The sequence below is a fragment of the Arachis stenosperma genome, chromosome 9 (genome assembly GCF_014773155.1).
Source record: "Arachis stenosperma cultivar V10309 chromosome 9, arast.V10309.gnm1.PFL2, whole genome shotgun sequence".
NCBI classification, from domain to species: domain Eukaryota; kingdom Viridiplantae; phylum Streptophyta; class Magnoliopsida; order Fabales; family Fabaceae; genus Arachis; species Arachis stenosperma.
Genome location: NC_080385.1, coordinates 97,935,616 through 97,954,433, shown reverse-complemented (window position 1 = coordinate 97,954,433; position 18,818 = coordinate 97,935,616). Strand labels below are relative to the sequence as shown.

Sequence of the window (18,818 nt, the reverse complement as noted above, 5' to 3'; positions counted from 1 at the left end):
GTTTTCAGAATGGACCATATTAGATATATTCTATTATGGTCTCTCTGAATTTTCGAAAATGTCATTGGACCATTCTGCAGGTGGATCTATTCACCTAAAGAAAACGCCTGAAGAGGCTCAAGAACTCATTGATATGGTTGCAAACAACCAATTCATGTACACTTCTGAGAGGAATTCCGTGAATAATGGGATACCTCAGAAGAAAGGAGTTCTTGAAATTGATACTCTGAATGCCATATTGGCTCAGAACAAAGTGTTGACTCAACAGGTCAACATGATCTCTCAAAATCTGAATGGATGGCAACATGCATCCAACAGTACTAAAGAGGCAGCTTCTGAAGAAGCTTATGATCCTGAGAACCCTGCCATGGCAGAGGTTAATTACATGGGTGAACCTTATGGAAACACCTATAACTCATCATGGAGAAATCATCCAAATTTCTCATGGAAGGATCAACAAAAGCCTCAACAAGGCTTTAACAATGGTGGACGCAACAGGCTGAACAATAGCAAGCCATATCCATCATCTTCTCAGCAACAGACAGAGAATTCTGAACAAAACACTTCTAATTTAGCCAATCTAGTCTCTGGTCTGTCAAGGGCCACTTTCAATTTCATGAATGAAAGAAGATCCTCCATTAGAAATCTGGAGGCACAAGTGGGCCAGCTGAGTAAGAAAGTCATTGAAACTCCTTCCAGTATTCTCCCAAGCAATACAAAAGAGAATCCAAAAGGAGAGTGCAAGGCCATTGATTTAATCAATATGGCCGAATGCACAAGGGAGGAGGAGGACGAAAATCCCAGTGGGGAAGACCTCCTGGGACGTCCCTCAAGCAAGAAGGAGTTTCCTATTAAGGATCCAAAGGAATCTGAGGCTCATATAGAGACCATAGAGATTCCATTAAATCTCCTTCTGCCATTCATGAGCTCTGAAGACTATTCTTCCTCTGAAGAGGATGAAGATGTAACTGGAGAGCAAGTTGCTCAATATTTAGAAGCTATCATGAAGCTGAATGCCAAGTTGTTTGGTAATGAGACTTGGGAAAGTGAACCTCCCTTGCTCATTGGTGAACTAAACACCTGGATTCAGAAAATTCTACCTCAAAAGAAACAAGATCCTGACAAGTTTTTGATACCTTGTACCATAGGCACCATGACCTTTGAAAAAGCTCTGTGTGATCTGGGGTCAGGGATAAATCTTATGCCACTCTCTGTAATGGAGAAGTTGGGGATCATTGAGGTACAACCTGCCTTGTTCTCATTACAACTAGCAGACAAGTCATTAAGACAAGCCTATGGAATAGTAGAGGACGTGTTGGTAAAGGTTGAAGGCCTTTACATCCCTGCTGATTTCATAATCTTAGACACTAGGAAGGAAGAGGATGATTGCATCATCCTTGGAAGACCTTTCCTAGCCACAGCTGGAGCTGTGATAGATGTCAACAGAGGTGAATTAATCCTTCAATTGAATGGGGACTACCTTGTGTTTAAGGCACATGGCCATCCCTCTGTGACAAAAGAGAGTAAGCATGAAGAGCTTCTCTCAGTTCAGAGTCAAGAAGAGCCCACACAGTCAAACTCTAAGTTTGGTGTTGTGAGGCCACAATCAAACTCTAAGTTTGGTGTTGTGAGGCCACAACCAAACTCTAAGTTTGGTGTTGGAACTATACAACATTGACCTGATCACCTTGTGGCTCCATGAGAGCCACTGTCAAGCTATTGACATTAAAGAAGCGCTTGTTGGGAGGCAACCCAATTCTATTTATCTAATTTTTATTTTATATTATTGTTATTTTGTGTTTTATTAGGTACATGATCATGAGGAGTCACGAAAAAAATCAAAAAAATTAAAAACAGAGTCAAAAACAGCAGAAAAAAATTCGCACCCTGGAGGAAGCACAGGCTGGCGTTCAACACCAGTAAGATGCATTTGGCCGGCGTTCAACGCCAGAACAGAGCATCATTCTGGCGCTGAACGCCAGAAACAAGCAACATTCTGGCGCTGAACGCCAGGAATGTGCCCAGAGAAGAAAAGCTGGCGCTGAACGCCAGTAACAAGCATGAAACTGGCGTTCAACGCCAGAAACATGCTTTACATGGGCGTTGAACGCCCAGAATGTGCACCACACGGCGTTTAAACGCCAGAATGGTGTGCAAAGGCAATTTACATGCCTATTTGGTGCAGGGATGGAATTCCTTGACACCTCAGGACCTGTGGACCCCACAGGATCACCTCAGGATCTGTGGACCCCACAGGATCCCCACCTACCATATTCCCACCTTACCTCCTAATCCTAGTTTTTGTGATTACTCTTCCCCATGTCACACTTCCCAACACTCTTCACCAATCACCTCAATTCCTCTTCCCAATTACCCCCTTCACCACTCATATCCATCCACTCTTCCCCATAAACCCCACACAAAAATTCAAAACCAATTTCCCACCCATTCCCACCCTAAATGGCCGAATACACACTACCCCCTCTCCCTATATATACCCTTCCATTCTACTTCATTTTCACACAACACAAACCCCTCTTCTCCCACTTAGCCGAACCTACATCTCTCCCTCTCTACCATATTTTCTTCTTCTCTTCTTTCTTCTCTTGCTCGAGGACGAGCAATATTTTAAGTTTGGTGTGGTAAAAGCATAAGCTTTTTGTTTTTCCATTACCATCAATGGCACCTAAGGCCGGAGTATCCTCTAGAAAAGGAAAAGGGAAGACAAAAGCTTCCACCTCCGAGTCATGGGAGATGGAAAGATTCATCTCCAAGAGCCATCAAGACCACTTCTATGATGTTGTGGCAAAGAAGAAGGTGATCCCTGAGGTCCCTTTCAAGCTCAAGAAAAATGAGTATCCGGAGATCCGACATGAAATCCGAAGAAGAGGTTGGGAAGTCCTAACCAACCCCATGCAACAAGTCGGAATTTTAATGGTTCAAGAGTTCTATGCCAATGCATGGATCACTAGGAACCATGATCAAAGTATGAACCCGAGTCCAAAGAATTATCTCACAATGGTTCGGGGGAAATACTTAGATTTTAGTCCGGAAAATGTGAGGTTGGCATTCCACTTGCCCATGATGCAAGGAGATGAATGCCCCTACACTAGAAGGGTCAACTTTAATCAAAGGTTGGACCAAGTCCTTATGGACATATGTGTGAAAGGAGCTCAATGGAAGAGAGACTCCAAAGACAAGCCAGTCCAACTAAGAAGACTGGACCTCAAGCCTGTAGCTAGAGGATGGTTGGAGTTCATTCAACGCTCCATCATTCCCACTAGCAACCGATCTGAAGTTACTCTGGATCGGGCCATCATGATTCATAGCATCATAATTGGAGAGGAAGTGGAAGTTCATGAGGTCATCTCCAATGAAATCTACAAAATAGCCGACAAGCCTTCTCCCATGGCACGGCTAGCTTTTCCTCACCTTATTTGCCATCTATGTTACTCAGCTGGAGTTATCATAAAAGGAGATATCTCCATTGAAGAGGATAAGCCCATCACCAAGAAGAGGATGGAGCAAGCAAGAGAGACCCTTCACGGTTCTCAAGAGATGCATGAGGAAGCTCATCATTAAGAAATCCCTGAGACGCCTCAAGGGATGCACTTTCCTCCCAACAACTATTGGGAACAACTCAACACTTCCTTAGAAGATTTGAGCCGCAATGTGGAACAATTAAGGGTGGAACATCATGAGCACTCCATCATTCTCCAAGAAATAAGAAAAGATCAAAGAGCAATGAGGGAGGAGCAACAAAGGCAAGGAAGGGACATAGAAGAGCTTAAGAACATCATTGGTCCTTCAAGAAGAAGACGCCACTAAGGTGGATTCATTCCTTGTTCTTTATTTCTTTCTGTTTTCGGTTTTTAATGTTGTGTTTATCTATGTTTTGTGTCTCTACTTCATGATCATTAGTATGTAACCATGTCTTAAAGCTATGAATAAAATTCATTAATCCTTCACCTCTCTTAAATGAAATATGTTTTAATTCAAAAGAACAAGAAGTACATGAATTTCGAATTTATCCTTGAATTTAGTTTAATTATATTGATGTGGTGACAATACTTTTTATTTTCTGAATAAATGCTTTAACAGTGCATAATTTTGATTTTGTTGTTTATGAATGTTAAAATTGTTGGCTCTTGAAAGAATGATGAACAAGAGAAATGTTATTGATGATCCAAAAAATCATGAAATTGATTCTTGAAGCAAGAAAAAGCAGTGAAAAAGAAAGCTTGCGAAAAAAAATATAGAAAGAAAAAGAAAAAATCAAGCAGAAAAAGCCAATAGCCCTTAAAACCAAAAGGCAAGGGTAAAAAGGATCCAAGGCTTTGAGCATCAATGGATAGGAGGGCCCAAGGAAATAAAATCCAGGCCTAAGCGGCTAAATCAAGCTGTCCCTAACCATGTGGTTGTGTCATGAAGGTCCAAGTGAAAAGCTTGAGACTGAGTGGTTAAAGTCGTGATCCAAAGCAAAAAGAGTGTCCTTAAGAGCTCTGGACACCTCTAACTGGGGACTCTAGCAAAGCTGAGTCACAATCTGAAAAGGTTCACCCAGTTATGTGTCTGTGGCATTTATGTATCCGGTGGTAATACTGGAAAACAAAGTGCTTGGGGCCACGGCCAAGACTCATAAGTAGCTGTGTTCAAGAATCAACATGCTTAACTAGGAAAGTCAATAACACTATCCAAAATTCTAAGTTCCTAGAGAAGCCAATCATTCTAAACTTCAAAGGAAAAAGTGAGATGCCAAAACTGTTCAGAAGCAAAAAGCTACAAGTCCCGCTCATCTAATTATGATTAATGTTCATTGATATTCTGGAATTTATAGTATATTCTCTTCTTTTTATCCTATTTGATTTTCAGTTGCTTGGGGACAATCAACAATTTAAGTTTGTTGTTGTGATGAGCGGATAATTTATACGCTTTTTAGCATTGTTTTTAGGTAGTTTTTAGTAAGTTCAAGCTACTTTTAGGGATGTTTTCATTAGTTTTTATGTTAAATTCACATTTCTGGACTTTACTATGAGTTTGTGTATTTTTCGGTAATTTCAGGTAATTTCTGGCTGAAATTGAGGGACTTGAGCAAAACTCTGAAAAAGGCTGACAAAAGGACTGCTGATGCTGTTGGATTCTGACCTTCCTGCACTCGAAATAGATTTTCTGGAGCTACAAAACTCCAAATGGCGCACTCGCAATAGCGTTGGAAAGTAGACATCCAGAGCTTTCCAGCAATATATAATAGTCTATACTTTATTCGGAAATTGACGACGTAACTTGGCGTTGAACACCAAGTACATGCTGCTGTCTGGAGTTAAACGCCAGAAAAACGTCATGATCCGGAGTTGAACGCCCAAAATACGTCATAACTTGGAGTTCAACTCCAAGAAAAGCCTCAGCTCGTGGATAGATCAAGCTCAGCCCAAACATACACCAAGTGGGCCCCGGAAGTGGATTTATGCATCAATTACTTACTCATGTAAACCCTAGTAGCTAGTTTAGTATAAATAAGACTTTTTACTAGTGTATTAGTCATCTTTTGACCACGTTTCATCTTTGGTCTCAGTTTTGTTTTATTCTTCATCTTAGGAGGCCATTGAGCACGTTTTGGGGGCTGGCCATTCAGCCATGCCTGAACCTTTCACTTATGTATTTTCAACGGTGGAGTTTCTGCACACCATAGATTAAGGGTGTGGAGCTCTGCTGTACCTCAAGTTTCAATACAATTATTATTACTTTCTATTCAATTCTCTCTTATTCTTATTCCAAGATATACGTTGCACAACACTTTGATGAATGTGATGATCCGTGACACTCATCATCATTCTCACCTATGAACGCGCGTGATTGACAACCACTTCCGTTCTACCTTAGGCCGGACGCATATCTCTTAGATTCCCCAACAGAATCTTCGTGGTATAAGCTAGATAGATGGCGGCATTCATGAGGATCCGGAAATTCTAACCTTGTCTGTGGTATTCCGAGTAGGATCCTGGGAATCCGAAAAGTCTAACCTTGTCTGTGGTATTCCGAGTAGGATTCCGGTATTGAATGACTGTGACGAGCTTCAAACTCCTGAAGGCTGGGCGTGATGACAAACGCAAAAGAATCAATGGATTCTATTCCAACCTGATTGAGAACCGACAGATGATTAGCCGTGCTGTGACAGAGCATTTGGACCATTTTCACTGAGAGGATGGGATGTAGCTATCAACCAAGGGTGATGCCTCCAGACGATTAGCCGTGCAGTGACAGTGCATAGGACCATTTTCCCGAGAGGATTAAAAGTAGCCATTGATGATAGTGATGCCCTACATACAGCTTGCCATGGAAAGGAGTAAGAAGGATTGAAGGAAGAGTGAGTAGTGAAGTAGAATTTCAAGAGGAACACAGCATCTCCATACACCTATCTGAAATTCCCACTATTGATTTACATAAGTATTTCTATCTTATTTTATTTTCCATTTATTATTAATTTTCGAACTCATCATAAACCAATTTAATCTGCCTAACTGAGATTTACAAGGTGACCACAGCTTGCTTCATACCAACAATCTCTGTGGGATCGACCCTTACTCACGTAAGGTATTACTTGGATGACCCAGTACACTTGCTGGTTAGTTGAATGGAGTTGTGAATTCAAATAGAGCCAATTATTAAATTTCATACAAGTACAAAGACAATAGATCACAATTTCGTCCACCATTTATCTTTGCTAATTGAACTAAACTTCAATAATCCCAACCTTTTCTTAGGAAGTAAATAGGATTCGAAGGTCAAACTAATTAGTCCCTTGACTTTCCTTTGCTTTAGTAAAGGTTAACTAAGTAGAATTAAGATTCAACTTTCATTATTGTTGATAAGGGTAATTAAGTCTGGACTTCCAATTTCTCATATCTTGCCAAAAGATTTGCTTTACAGTATTTATTTATTGTAATTGTCATTTAAATTATTTGTCATATTTATTCCTCATTCTCAAAACCCCAATTTTGCCTTTTTCATAGCCAATAATAAGAACATACCTCCCTGCAATTCCTTGAGAAGACGACCCGAGGTTTGAATACTCGGTTATCAATTTCAAAGGGGTTTGTTACTTGTGACAACCAAAACGTTTGCACGAAGGGATTTCTGTTGGTTTAGAATCTATATCTACAACGCGACTATTTTTGTAAAATTCTTTACTAGCGAAAATCCTAACGTCATTGCTCCCAATAGTTGTGAGGAGGAAAATGCATCCCTTGAGGAATCTCAAGGATTTCTTGATGAGGGACTTCCTCATGCTCTTGTTGAGGTCTATGAGCGGGCTCTCTTGTTTGCTTCATCCTCTTTCTAGTGATGGGCTTTTGAGATAAATCTCTCCATCACTCATGGCTCGGAAGTGGAAGCTTTTACCTTCCCTTTTCTCTTTCTAGAGGTTTCTCCGGCCTTAGGTGCCATAATTGGTTATGAAAAAACAAAAAGCAACGCTTTTACCACACCAAACTTAAAAGGTTTGCTCGTCCTTGAGCAAAGGAAGAAAGAAGGACGGAGAAGAAGAAGAAATGGAGAGAAGGGTAGGGTTCGTGTATTAGGGTTTGGTTTGGGAGGGAAAGGATGTGAAGAGGTGATTGGTGAAGGGTATTTGAGGAAGGGTGTTATTGGAATATGTGACGAGGAGAGAGACTGAGTTGAGGTAGGTGGGGATCCTGTGGGGCTCACAGATCCTGAGGTGTCAAGAATTTCTCATCCCTGCACCATTCTGGCGTGCAAATGCCCTCTGAGTGCTAATCCTGGCGTTAAATGCTAGATTACTGCCCATTTCTGGCGCTTAACGCCAGCTTTTATTCCCTTTCTGGCATTGAACACCAACTTAGTGCCCTTTTCTGGTGTTAAACGCCAGTCTGGTGCCCTTTTCTGGCGTTAAACGCCCAGAATGGTGCCAGACTGGGTGTTTAACGCCCATTCTGCTACCCTTACTGGCGTTTACTCCTCCTCCAGGGTGTGCTATTTTTAATGTTATTTTTGTGTTTGCTTTGATTTTTGTAGTTATTTTTGTGACTCCATATGATCATCAACCTAAAGAAAACATCAAATAACAATGGAAAATGGAAATTCAACATAGATAAATAAAGATTGGGTTGCCTCCCAATAAGCGCTTCTTTAATATCAATAGCTTGACAGTGAGCTTTCATGGAGTCTCACAGATATTCAGAGCATGGTTGGGGCCTCCCAACACCAAACTTATAGTTTGAATGTGGGGGCTCTGTTCGACTCTGTATTGAGAGAAGTTTTTCATGCTTCTTCTCAATGTGTACAGAATGAGATCCTTGAGCCTTCAACACAAGGTATCCTCATTCACTTGAAGGACCAATTCTCCTTTGTCAACATCAATCACAGCTTTTGCTGTGGCTAGGAAGGGTCTGCCAAGGATGATAGATTCATCCTTATTCTTCCCAGTGTCCAGGATTATAAAGTTAGCAGGGATGTAAAGGCCTTCAACCTTCACTAAGACATCTTCTACAAGTTCATAAGCCTATTTCCTTGAATTGTCTGCCATCTCCAGTGAGATTCTTGCAGCTTGTACCTCAAAGATCCCTAGTTTCTCCATTATAGAGAGTGGCATGAGGTTTACACTTGATCCCAAGTCACACAGAGCCTTCTCAAAGGTCATGGTACTAATGGTGCAAGGTATTAAGAACCTTCCAGGGTCTGGTTTCTTTTGTGGTATCTTTAGCTGAGCCAAGGTATTTAGTTTATTAATAAGCAATAGAGGTTCATCCTCCCAAGTCTCATTACCAAATAACTTGGCATTCAGCTTCATGATTGCTCCAAGGTACTTAGCAACTTGCTCTTCATAATATCTTCATCCTCTTCAGAGGAAGAATACTCATCAGAGCTCATGAACGGCAGAAGTAGGTTCAATGGAATCTCTATGATCTTTGTATGAGCCTCAGATTCCCTTAGTTCCTCAGAAAGGAATTTCCTAGTGGTCAGTGGACGTCCCATGAGGTCTTTCTCACTGGGAATCACTACCTTTCCCTCCTGCACAGGTTCGGCCATATTGGACGTGGTTATGGCCTTGCACTCTCTTTTGGGATTTTCTTCTGTATTGCTTGGGAGAGTGCTAGGAGTAGTTTCAGTAACTCTCTTACTCAGCTGACCCACTTGTGCCTCTAAATTTCTAATGGAAGAACTTGTTTCATTCATGAAACTTAGTGTGGTCTTAGATAGATCAGAGACTATGGTTGCTAAGCCAGAGCAATTCTGCTCAGAGTTCTCTATCTGTTGCTGAGAAGATGATGGAAAAGGCTTGCTATTGCTAAACCTATTTCTTCCACCATTACTGTTGTTGAAGCCTTATTGAGGCTTCTGTTGATCCTTCCATGAGAAATTTGGGTGATTTCTCCATGAAGAATTGTAGGTGTTTCCATAGGGTTCTCCCATGTAATTCACCTCTTCCATTGCAGAATTCTCAGGGTCATAAGCTTCTCCTTCAAAGGAGGCTTCTTTAGCACTGCCAGATGCAGCTTGCAATCCAATCAGATTCTGAGAAATTATATTGACTTGCTGAGTCAATAATTTATTCTGAGCCAATGGCATTCAGAGTATCAATATCAAGAACTCTTTTCTTCTGAGTTATCCCATTGTTTACAGGATTTCTTTCAGAAGTGTACATGAACTGGTTATTTATAACAATTTCAATGAGTTCCTAAGCTTCTGTAGGCATTTTCTTCAGATAAATAGATCTGCCTGCAGTCCAATGACATCTTGGATAACTCAGACAGACCATCATAGAAGATACCTATGATGCTCCATTCTGAAAGCATGTCAGAGGGACACCTTCTGATCAATTGCTTGTATCTTTCCTAAGCTTCATAGAGGGATTCACCTTCCTTTTGTTTGAAGGTTTAAACTTCCACTCTAAGCTTACTCATTTTTTGAGGTGGAAAGAATTTAGCTAAGAAGGCATTGACCAGCTTCTCCCAGGAGTTCAGGCTGTCTCTAGGTTGTGAGTTCAACCATATACTAGCTCTGTCTCTTACAGCAAAAGGGAAAAGCATAAGTCTGTAGACCTCGGGATCAACTCCATTGGTCTTAACAGTGTCACAGATTTGCAAAAATTCAGCCAAGAACTGATGAGGATCTTCCAATGGAAGTCCATGAAACCTGCAATTCTGTTGCATCAGAGAAACTAATTGATGCTTAAGCTCAAAGTTGTTTGCTCCAATGGCAGGAATAGAGATGCTTCTCCCATAGAAGTCGGGAGTTGGTGCAGTAAAGTCACCAAGCGCCTTCCTTGCATTTTTGGCATTATTGTTATTTTCGGCTGCCATGTCTTCTTCTTTTTCGAAGATCTCTATCAGGTCCTCTCCAGAGAGTTGTGCTTTAGCTTCTCTTAGTTTCCTCTTTAGAGTCCTTTCAGGTTCAGGATCAGCTTCAACAAGAATGCCTTTATCTTTATTCCTACTCATATGAAAAAGAAGAAAACAATGAAAGTATGAAATCTTCTATGTCACAGTATAGAGATTCCTTGATGTGTCAAAGGAAAAGAAGAATAGAAGGATGAGGTAGAGAATTTGAATTGCTAAGAGAGGAGGAGTGTTAGTGATTAAATAGAAAGAGATGAGAGAGAGAATTTTCGAAAATAAAATAAAATTAGAGTTTAAAATAATTAGTTAATTAAAAAGATTTTTGAAAAAGTTGTTAGTGGTTTTTGAAAATTGGTGAGAGAAGGTTGTTAGGTTGTTTTGAAAAAGATAAAAAAAAGGATTTGAAATGATTAGAAGTTAGAAAAAGATTTTGAAATTAAAATAAAAAAAGATATGATTGAAAAAAAAATTTGATTTAAAAAAAAGATATGATTGAAAAGATACGATTGAAGAAAATTTGATTTTTTTAAAAAGATATGATTGAAAAGATATGGTTGAAAAAGATTTGATTTTTAAAATTGATGACTTGACTAACAAGAAATTAAAAGATATGATTCTAAAATTCAAATATTAAACCTTTCTTAACAAGAAAGTAACAAACTTGAAATTTTTGAATCACAACATTAATTGTTAGCAAGGATTTTCGAAAATATTAAAAGAAAAATGAAAAAATTTGATTTTGAAAAAGATATGATTGATATGAGAGGATATGAAAAAGATAAGATTTTGAAAAATTAGTTTTAAAGCTTGAAAAATTGAAAAAGATTTGAATTGAAAACAAAACTACCTACTTGGTGCTATCCTGGCATTAAACGCCCAGAATGGTATCTGTTCCGAGGGTTACCTGAAACGTACAGCTCGGTCGTCTGGCAAGGCCCGAGGTGGGGGTCTGTGACCCGAGCTTGGTGTGCTGAACGGCGGGGGGTTGTACCTGCAATGACACTCCAATGCTTAAGTTAGCATGGGTCCAAGCAGATATCAAGTAGAATTAGAGTATGAGTTATACCTGGGTGCTCCAGTGTATTTATAGTAGTTGGCTGTGATCATCCCTGGATAAGATATTCTTATCTTATCTTATCTTTTGGGAGTTTTATCTTTATCTCTGTGGAACCGCCTTTCCTAGGCCTTTTCGGCCTTTAGGTTTTGGGCTTCGCTCCTCTTGATGGGCCTTTTCCCTCTATTGGTCCGAGGTCCGACCTCAGGTGTGGGCCTTTAGGACGAGGTCGGACCTTTGGTGGGGTGGCCGAGTTTAGGAGAGCTCGGTCAGGGTATGAACAGTGCCCCTGCCCGAGTTCGTCCTTTTGAGAGGTCGAGCTCGGGCATTAGTAGTTTCAAAATTTGAAAACGGTCGTTTCGGCATTTATTGCTTGTTACCGTTTCTTCCTCGATTTCCGCGCGGGCTCTGTGAAGGCTTTATTTATTTGCCCCTTTCCTTTTTCTTTGTTTTATTCCTTTCCCTTCCTTTCGAGCTCCTTTCCTTCTCTGTTCGTCTTCTCCGGTTTCTTTCCGTGTGCTTTTTTCGAAGTTTTTTCTTTTGCGCCGCCGTTCTCGCTGCCGTCGTTCTTGCTCTCTTTGCGTTGGAGTTCGTCGTCTTCTTCCTTTCTTCCAGGTTGGTTTTTTGTTCTTTATTTTCGCTGTGCACATGTGCTTCTGTTTCTTATGCCTGGGTTGTCCCGAAAAGAGGCGCCGCCATTGCTTTGCTTGTATGTAGGGGGGGCTCTTTTCTCTTGTTATTTTGTTTTCGGGTTGCTGCTTGTTTTTCAAAAAGAACTTCTTTTTCTTGCTTCTGTTGAATGACTTTTTTGCTGTCTGCCTTATGTGTTTTTTGGCTTGCTGTTTGTATTATTCTTTGTAGGCAAGAATTTTTTATGTCTCGAAAGGTGTTTCAAGCAATGTCGACCAAGATTCCAAGTGGTCTAGGTTGGGTAGATCCTGCTCCTCTAAGGGTCCCGTCTGTTGTAGATTCTGAGTACCTGCTTAGGTTTCGTAGGGAGTGTAGTATTTGTGAGAACAGGGAGTCTGAGCGGGATTACGAGCTAGTAGCCCCGGAGTCCGAGGAGAGAGTGTGTTTCCCTCCTTTAGAGAGTTCCGAGAAGTTTTTCTTTTATGCTTATGACTGTTTTTTCTCTAAGCTGGGTGTCCGACTTCCTTTTACTGACTTAGAGTCCGAGGTCCTTTGGTCCTGTAATCTTGCCCCTACGCAACTTCATCCAAACTCTTGGGCGTTTTTAAAGCTGTTCCAACTTTTGTGTCAGATTTTGGGTGTCTCCCCTTCTGTTTCCCTTTTTTCTTATCTGTTTGTGTTGACGAAGCCGGGGTCGGGTGGAGGGAAGGTGTCTTGGGTCTCTTTTAGGGCAAACGCCGGAAAGAAGTTTTGTACCTTGTATGATGAGTCTTTTCATGATTTTAAGAACTACTATTTCAAGGTCCGGGCTGCTGGGGATGTCCGACCTTTCTTTCTAGATGAGAGTGGGGAGCCTTCTTTTCCTCTTTGTTGGCAGGAGAATGTGGTGTCGGTTAAGTATACCTTTGAGAGCTTAGATGAGGTGGAGCAGGCTTTTGTGGGTGTGTTGAGTAGTTTATGGGGTCGGGCACCTCACTTGGACACGAAGAAAATGTTGGGAGATCCAAGCCTTCTCCGTTCCGAGTTAGGTAGCTCCCGACCTCTCCGAGCTTTTCATCTTTAATATTTTGACTTTATCTTGGTGATTTTTCTGTTTGCGATAATCTTTTTCCTTTGTTTCTGCAGAGATGTCTTCTCAGGCTGATTCCATGAAGTTCCTTCGTCGGTCGAAGAAGTCTGCGGCTGCTCGGAATATTGAGGCTGAGGCTTCTGCCCGACCTTCTCCACAGAAGACTACCATAGGTGTTCAGACTCGGTCGAAGACCATTCCTACCCCTCAATTCCGAGCTATAACTCAGGATCCTCCGTCCTCCGGACCCGGTCAGCTTTCTCCGTCCTCGACCTTGGGTCCTCCCCCCAAGAAACAGAAGACCTCCCGAGAGCTTGCCGGCTTTAATGACAAGGATTTTGACGCTCTTGGTTGGGTTGAGCAGCACATTCTCCCCCAAACCTATATTTCTACTGATGATGCGTCTATGGAGCATCACTTTCAGTATATGGCGCGGAGCTGTGTTCGGATGGCTAGCCTTCATGCCGCTATTGCTCGGGAGTTCAAGAAAGCTCCCCTTGGGACCACCAGTTCCCGACTTGAGAAGGCTCGGTCCGAGCTTGATAAGGTTAGTCAGCTGAAGGATGCTAGGATTGCCGAGCTGGAGGAGTCTTTGGAGGAAGAGAAGACTAGGGCTACCGCGGCTGTGGCGGCGGCGAAGACGTCTGAGGAGATGGCGAGGGTGGCGACGGAGAACTACACTAAGCTGTATGCTGAGCTTTTGGAGACGAAGGAGAAGTTGCAGTCAGCTCGGGATGATTTTTATGAGCTGGAGGATAATGTGGCCAAGGGTATGGATGCTATGTTTGTGAACTTGAGGGATCAGGTCCAGGTTCTTGCTCCCGACCTGGATTTGAGCCTATTCAGTACTGATAACATGGTTGTGGAGGGAAAGATTGTTCCTGCTCCTGCCGAGGATGAGGTTCCGGTGTCCGATCCCCAGGCTCCAGCGTCCGATCCCGAGGTTCCGGTTGTGAACCCGACTTCCCCTTTGGCTGAGGATAGATCTGGTATGGAGGTTCCAAGCCGGGGGGATGGTGCTGTTCCTGCGGTCCCGATTTCGATGGTCCCTCCGGAGCCTTCTGTTGATGTGGAGACCGGGAAGGTCCTTGATCCTTTGTGATCTTTTTGGTGGTTGGCCCGGCCTGTGGGTTTCTTTGTTTTTTGGATGTGTTCTGCAAACATTTTGGACATCTTTTTTACTTTAGCTATTCTGTAGCTCTATTATGCCATGCTTTTGTGTTTTTCTGCTTCCGCTTTTATGCTTTTTGGTTGTTTTTGGGTAACAATTTTTTTAGCTAGCGTCTTGAAACTTTTAGCCTTGTTCGCGTTTTAGCTTTTGTGCTTTTTAGTTGTTTTCGGGTAACAACTTTTTAGCTAGCGTTGTGACTTCTTGTCTTCGCTTTTTTGCTTTTTAGTTGTTTTTGGGTAACAACTTTTTAGCTAGCGTTGTGACTTCTCGTTTTCGCTTTTTTTGCTTTTTAGTTGTTTTTGGGTAACAACTTTTTAGCTAGCGTTGTGACTTCTTGTCTTCGCTTTTTTGCTTTTTAGTTGTTTTTGGGTAACAACTTTTTAGCTAGCGTTGTGACTTCTTGTCTTTCGCTTTTTTGCTTTTTAGTTGTTTTTGGGTAACAACTTTTTAGCTAGCGTTGTGACTTCTCGTTTTCGCTTTTTTGCTTTTTAGTTGTTTTTGGGTAACAACTTTTTAGCTAGCGTTTTCTCGAAGTCCTAGTTCTTTGCCGTTTTAAGGCTTCTTTCTTGGGTCCGAGTTTGTTCTCGGACATCGGGATCCTTGAGTACCTCCTTTAGTCAGGTCCGACTTCGTCGTTTGGTCGGCCTTTTTAAGTTATTTTTGTAACTTCTTTTCTATTCGGCTTTTCGAGCCATTTCAGAGTTACTTTTATAACTTCTCACATTAATTTGAACCTCGTCGCTTTATCTTTGCCGACCTTGTATGGCCTTTGGCAAATGATTTTTTGCGTTTTGCCGAGCATAAATTAATGCGCCTTGGTGGGGTACTTTTCTAGGATATGCTTCATCACGAAGAAGAGAAAATAAAGAAATTTGATTAGTATTAAAAAAGAAGAGTATTTACAAAGTGTTTACCCCTTTGACTAGGTCGGGTGTCCTACTTAACCGGGTGTCTCGTTAAAAAACCCTCGTAGGGAAAAAGAGTACACCTCGGGTTAAGTTTTTCTAGCTGTAGTACCGTCTTAGGTTACAGGCGTGCCAGGCTCTGGGCAGCTCATTGCCTTCTAGGTCGGAGATCTTGTAGTAGCCTGTCCCTAAGACTTCTGTTACCTTGTAGGGCCCCTTCCAATTTGCGGCTAGTTTTCCTTCTCCCGACTTTTGTGTTCCGATTAAAATCAGGTCGTGAGTGGAGAAGCTTCGCTTTATTACCTTTTGGTTGTATCTGAGGGCCGTTCGCCGTTTTAAGGCTTCTTCTCTGATTCGGGTTCTTTCTCGGACTTCGGGGAGGAGGTCGAGTTCTTCCCTTTGTGCCTGAGTGTTGCCTTCTTCGTTGTAGAAGATGGCTCTGGGTGATCCTTCGTCTATTTCGACGGGAATCATTGCTTCCATTCCGTAAGCTAGTCGGAATGGGGATTCTCCCGTTGTAGAGTGTGGGGTTGTCCGATATGCCCATAATACCTGGGGGAGTTCGTCGGCCCATGCCCCTTTGGCCTCTTGGAGTCTTCGTTTTAATCCGGCCAAGATGACTTTATTTGCAGCCTCTGCTTGTCCATTGGCTTGTGGGTGTTCGACCGACGTGAACTGCTGTTTGATTTTTAGCTCGGCCACTAAGTTCTGAAAACTTGTGTCTGTGAACTGTGTTCCATTGTCCGTTGTGATGGAGTAGGGGACTCCGAACCTCGTGACAATGTTTTTGTATAGGAATTTACGGCTTTTCTGAGCCGTAATAGTGGCTAAGGGTTCAGCTTCGATCCACTTTGTGAAGTAGTCGACCCCTACCATGAGGTATTTGACTTGCCCCGGTCCTTGTGGGAACGGGCCGAGTAGGTCGAGTCCCCACTTTGCGAAGGGCCATGGTGCAGTGATGCTTATGAGGTCTTCGGGTGGTGCTTTGTGAAAATTGGCATGCTTTTGGCAGGGGGGGCATATTTTCACAAACTCCGCTGCGTCTCTTTGCAAGGTCGGCCAGTAGAGTCCGGCTCTGACTATTTTCTTGGATAGGGCCCGAGCTCCGAGATGGTTCCCACACATGCCTTCGTGGACTTCTTCGAGGACGCTCTTTGTTTCTGAGGTCGGGACGCACCTCAGGAGGGGGTTTGAGAATCCCCTTCTGTATAATACGTCGTGGATTAGTGTATAATTCTGGGCGTCCTTTGTAAGCCTTTTAGCTTCTCTTCTTTCGGCGGGGAGAGTTCCCGACTTCAGGTAGCTGAGTATGGGGGTCATCCATCCTTGTTGTTGGTCGGATATGTTTAGTATTTCTTCTTCCCTTAACACGGACGGAGATTGTAGAGTTTCTTGGAGGAGACTTCTGTTGTTCCCTCCGGGCTTGGTGCTAGCAAGTTTTGAGAGGGCGTCTGCCCGAGCATTTTGCTCCCGAGGTATGTGCTGGATTTGTATTTCCGGGAAGTGTCGTAATTGCGCCTGTGTTTGGTCCAGGTATTTTTTCATAGTAGGGTCTTTGGCCTGGTAGCTTCCATTTACTTGTGAGGTAACGACCTGGGAGTCACTGAAGATCGTGATTCTCTTGGCTCCGACCTCTTCGGCTAGCTTTAGTCCTGCTAGTAGGGCCTCGTATTCAGCTTGGTTGTTTGAGGCCTGGAACTCGAATTTTAGGGATAGCTCTATCCGTGTTCCTTGATCGCTTTCGAGTATAACACCGGCTCCGCTTCCTGTTTTGTTTGAGGACCCGTCGACATACAGATTCCATGAGAGTGGGGTTCCTGGGGTCTCAGTGTATTCCGCGACGAAGTCGGCTAGATATTGAGATCTTACAGCAGTCCGGGCTTCATAGTGGTTAAATACACAAACAGGTAAACAAAAATAAATACTGATCGAGTATATTTTCACACCTCACTTAGCTACTTGGTCCAACTATCAAGATAAATTATTAAAAAATTCCAATCTTTCTTATAAATACGGAGAATTACGTACCTGCACTGATATAATCCGAAAACTCCGGAACATGCATAGCTTCCAAATTCAAAACTCGCATGAATGATAGCTCCTCAAACGGCACATCGTTTGCCAGTGCAGTTGCCACATCAGACACATCCGGAGCCATAGCTCCGTCACCTTGAACCTCATCTCCATCTGCACCAACAACTTCGTAGTTGCTTTCGAATTCTTCTTCACTGTCACTATTGTAATCTTCCCGTAGAATATTCCGGTCGGCCTCAGATTGCTCAAACTCAACATACAACTCGATGAACGAGAGTTGACTCTGATTTTCAATATACATGAAAAACATATCTTGCATGCTCGTTTCGTCCGTTACATATTTGGTTTGAAACTGGACAAATCCACCAAACACTTGTATAGGATATCTATATAGAATACAGGATATTCTTCTTGCCCTCTCAGAATGAATCTTTTCACAGATCACACCTTTGAACTCTTCAAATGAGATTGTGAAAGGAATCACAACATCTAATGGATTTTCACAAACAAATGTTACTCCTTCAGATGTTTGTAACAAAATCTGACCAAAATAATACACCTTCAATAACATTCTGTCACTCATTTCTCTCAATCACATTAACAAGCTCATAAACTTGGGTTTTAGATTTTTAGCTATTATGCCAAACAAGTAAGAAACAGAGGAACTAAAAACCAGAAGAAAGAACCGTTCAAGAAGGAGAAAAAGATGCGAGTTGTTGTTCTGATATAGTTTTCACCAATTTTTATTTAAAGTCCCAACCAAATCGGACCATGCGATTACCTTTAGTGAATTCAAAAAAATAATAAAAAACTTAGCTCGGACCCTCCGATTTCATAACACAACACAAAAAAAATCAACACTACTAACAATTCGGAGGGTACGATTACCACCTTTCAGAATTCCAAAATCTCTTCCTCCTCAAATCGGACCTATCGATTTGCTATGCCAAACTTGAAACTCAAACAAGTCGTACGGTCCAAGTTCTTGGACCCGACACTAATAAAAAAGATGTCCCACATATTTGTATGGCGTCCCCATGACTTCATATCCAGAAAAAACACACACAAAGTCTCCATATTAAAAAATTGAGCCTTATTTTTTATATGTGTGTAATACTCTTGAGATTGCTCCTCTATTTTTAAGCGTACGAAGTTTACTTTTTTCAACTTCATTCAACATTAAAAATAAAATTCAACCATCCATATTAAAAGGCATCTAATTTGATCTTATCACAACATTTTTTAAAATGTACATATCTAAAGTACAGAAAACCCTATACATTTATGCATTAAATCTGTCTTGTCGTTGTGGCTTATTCTGGGTGCACCCGCCAGGCCGCCACCCGGTTTCTTTATTTTTTTTTTAAATTTATTTCAGGTATAGAACCTCTCAATTTGTATATTTAATGTTTTTTTTTCCTAGACCCGGGATATGACCGATAATGTATATTGGTAATTTTTTTATTAAATGTATTTTCGTAATTATAATACTTATTTAATTTAAAAAAAATCCATAGTATATCCCGTATTTAATTATTTATTTATGTTTTCAGGTTTTATTTATTTAATTATTTTGTTTTGAATTGGAATAAATAAATAA

At 41.6% G+C, this 18,818-nt stretch overlaps 1 non-coding gene across 1 annotated transcript; it reads left to right on the top strand.

The window, feature by feature from the left end:
- The first annotated feature begins 9,806 nt into the window (after positions 1-9,806).
- On the top strand, positions 9,807-9,914 carry LOC130952877 (small nucleolar RNA R71). The gene has a single exon (XR_009075052.1). It is a non-coding gene; the product is annotated as a small nucleolar RNA R71 (small nucleolar RNA).
- Positions 9,915-18,818: the final 8,904 nt, after the last annotated feature.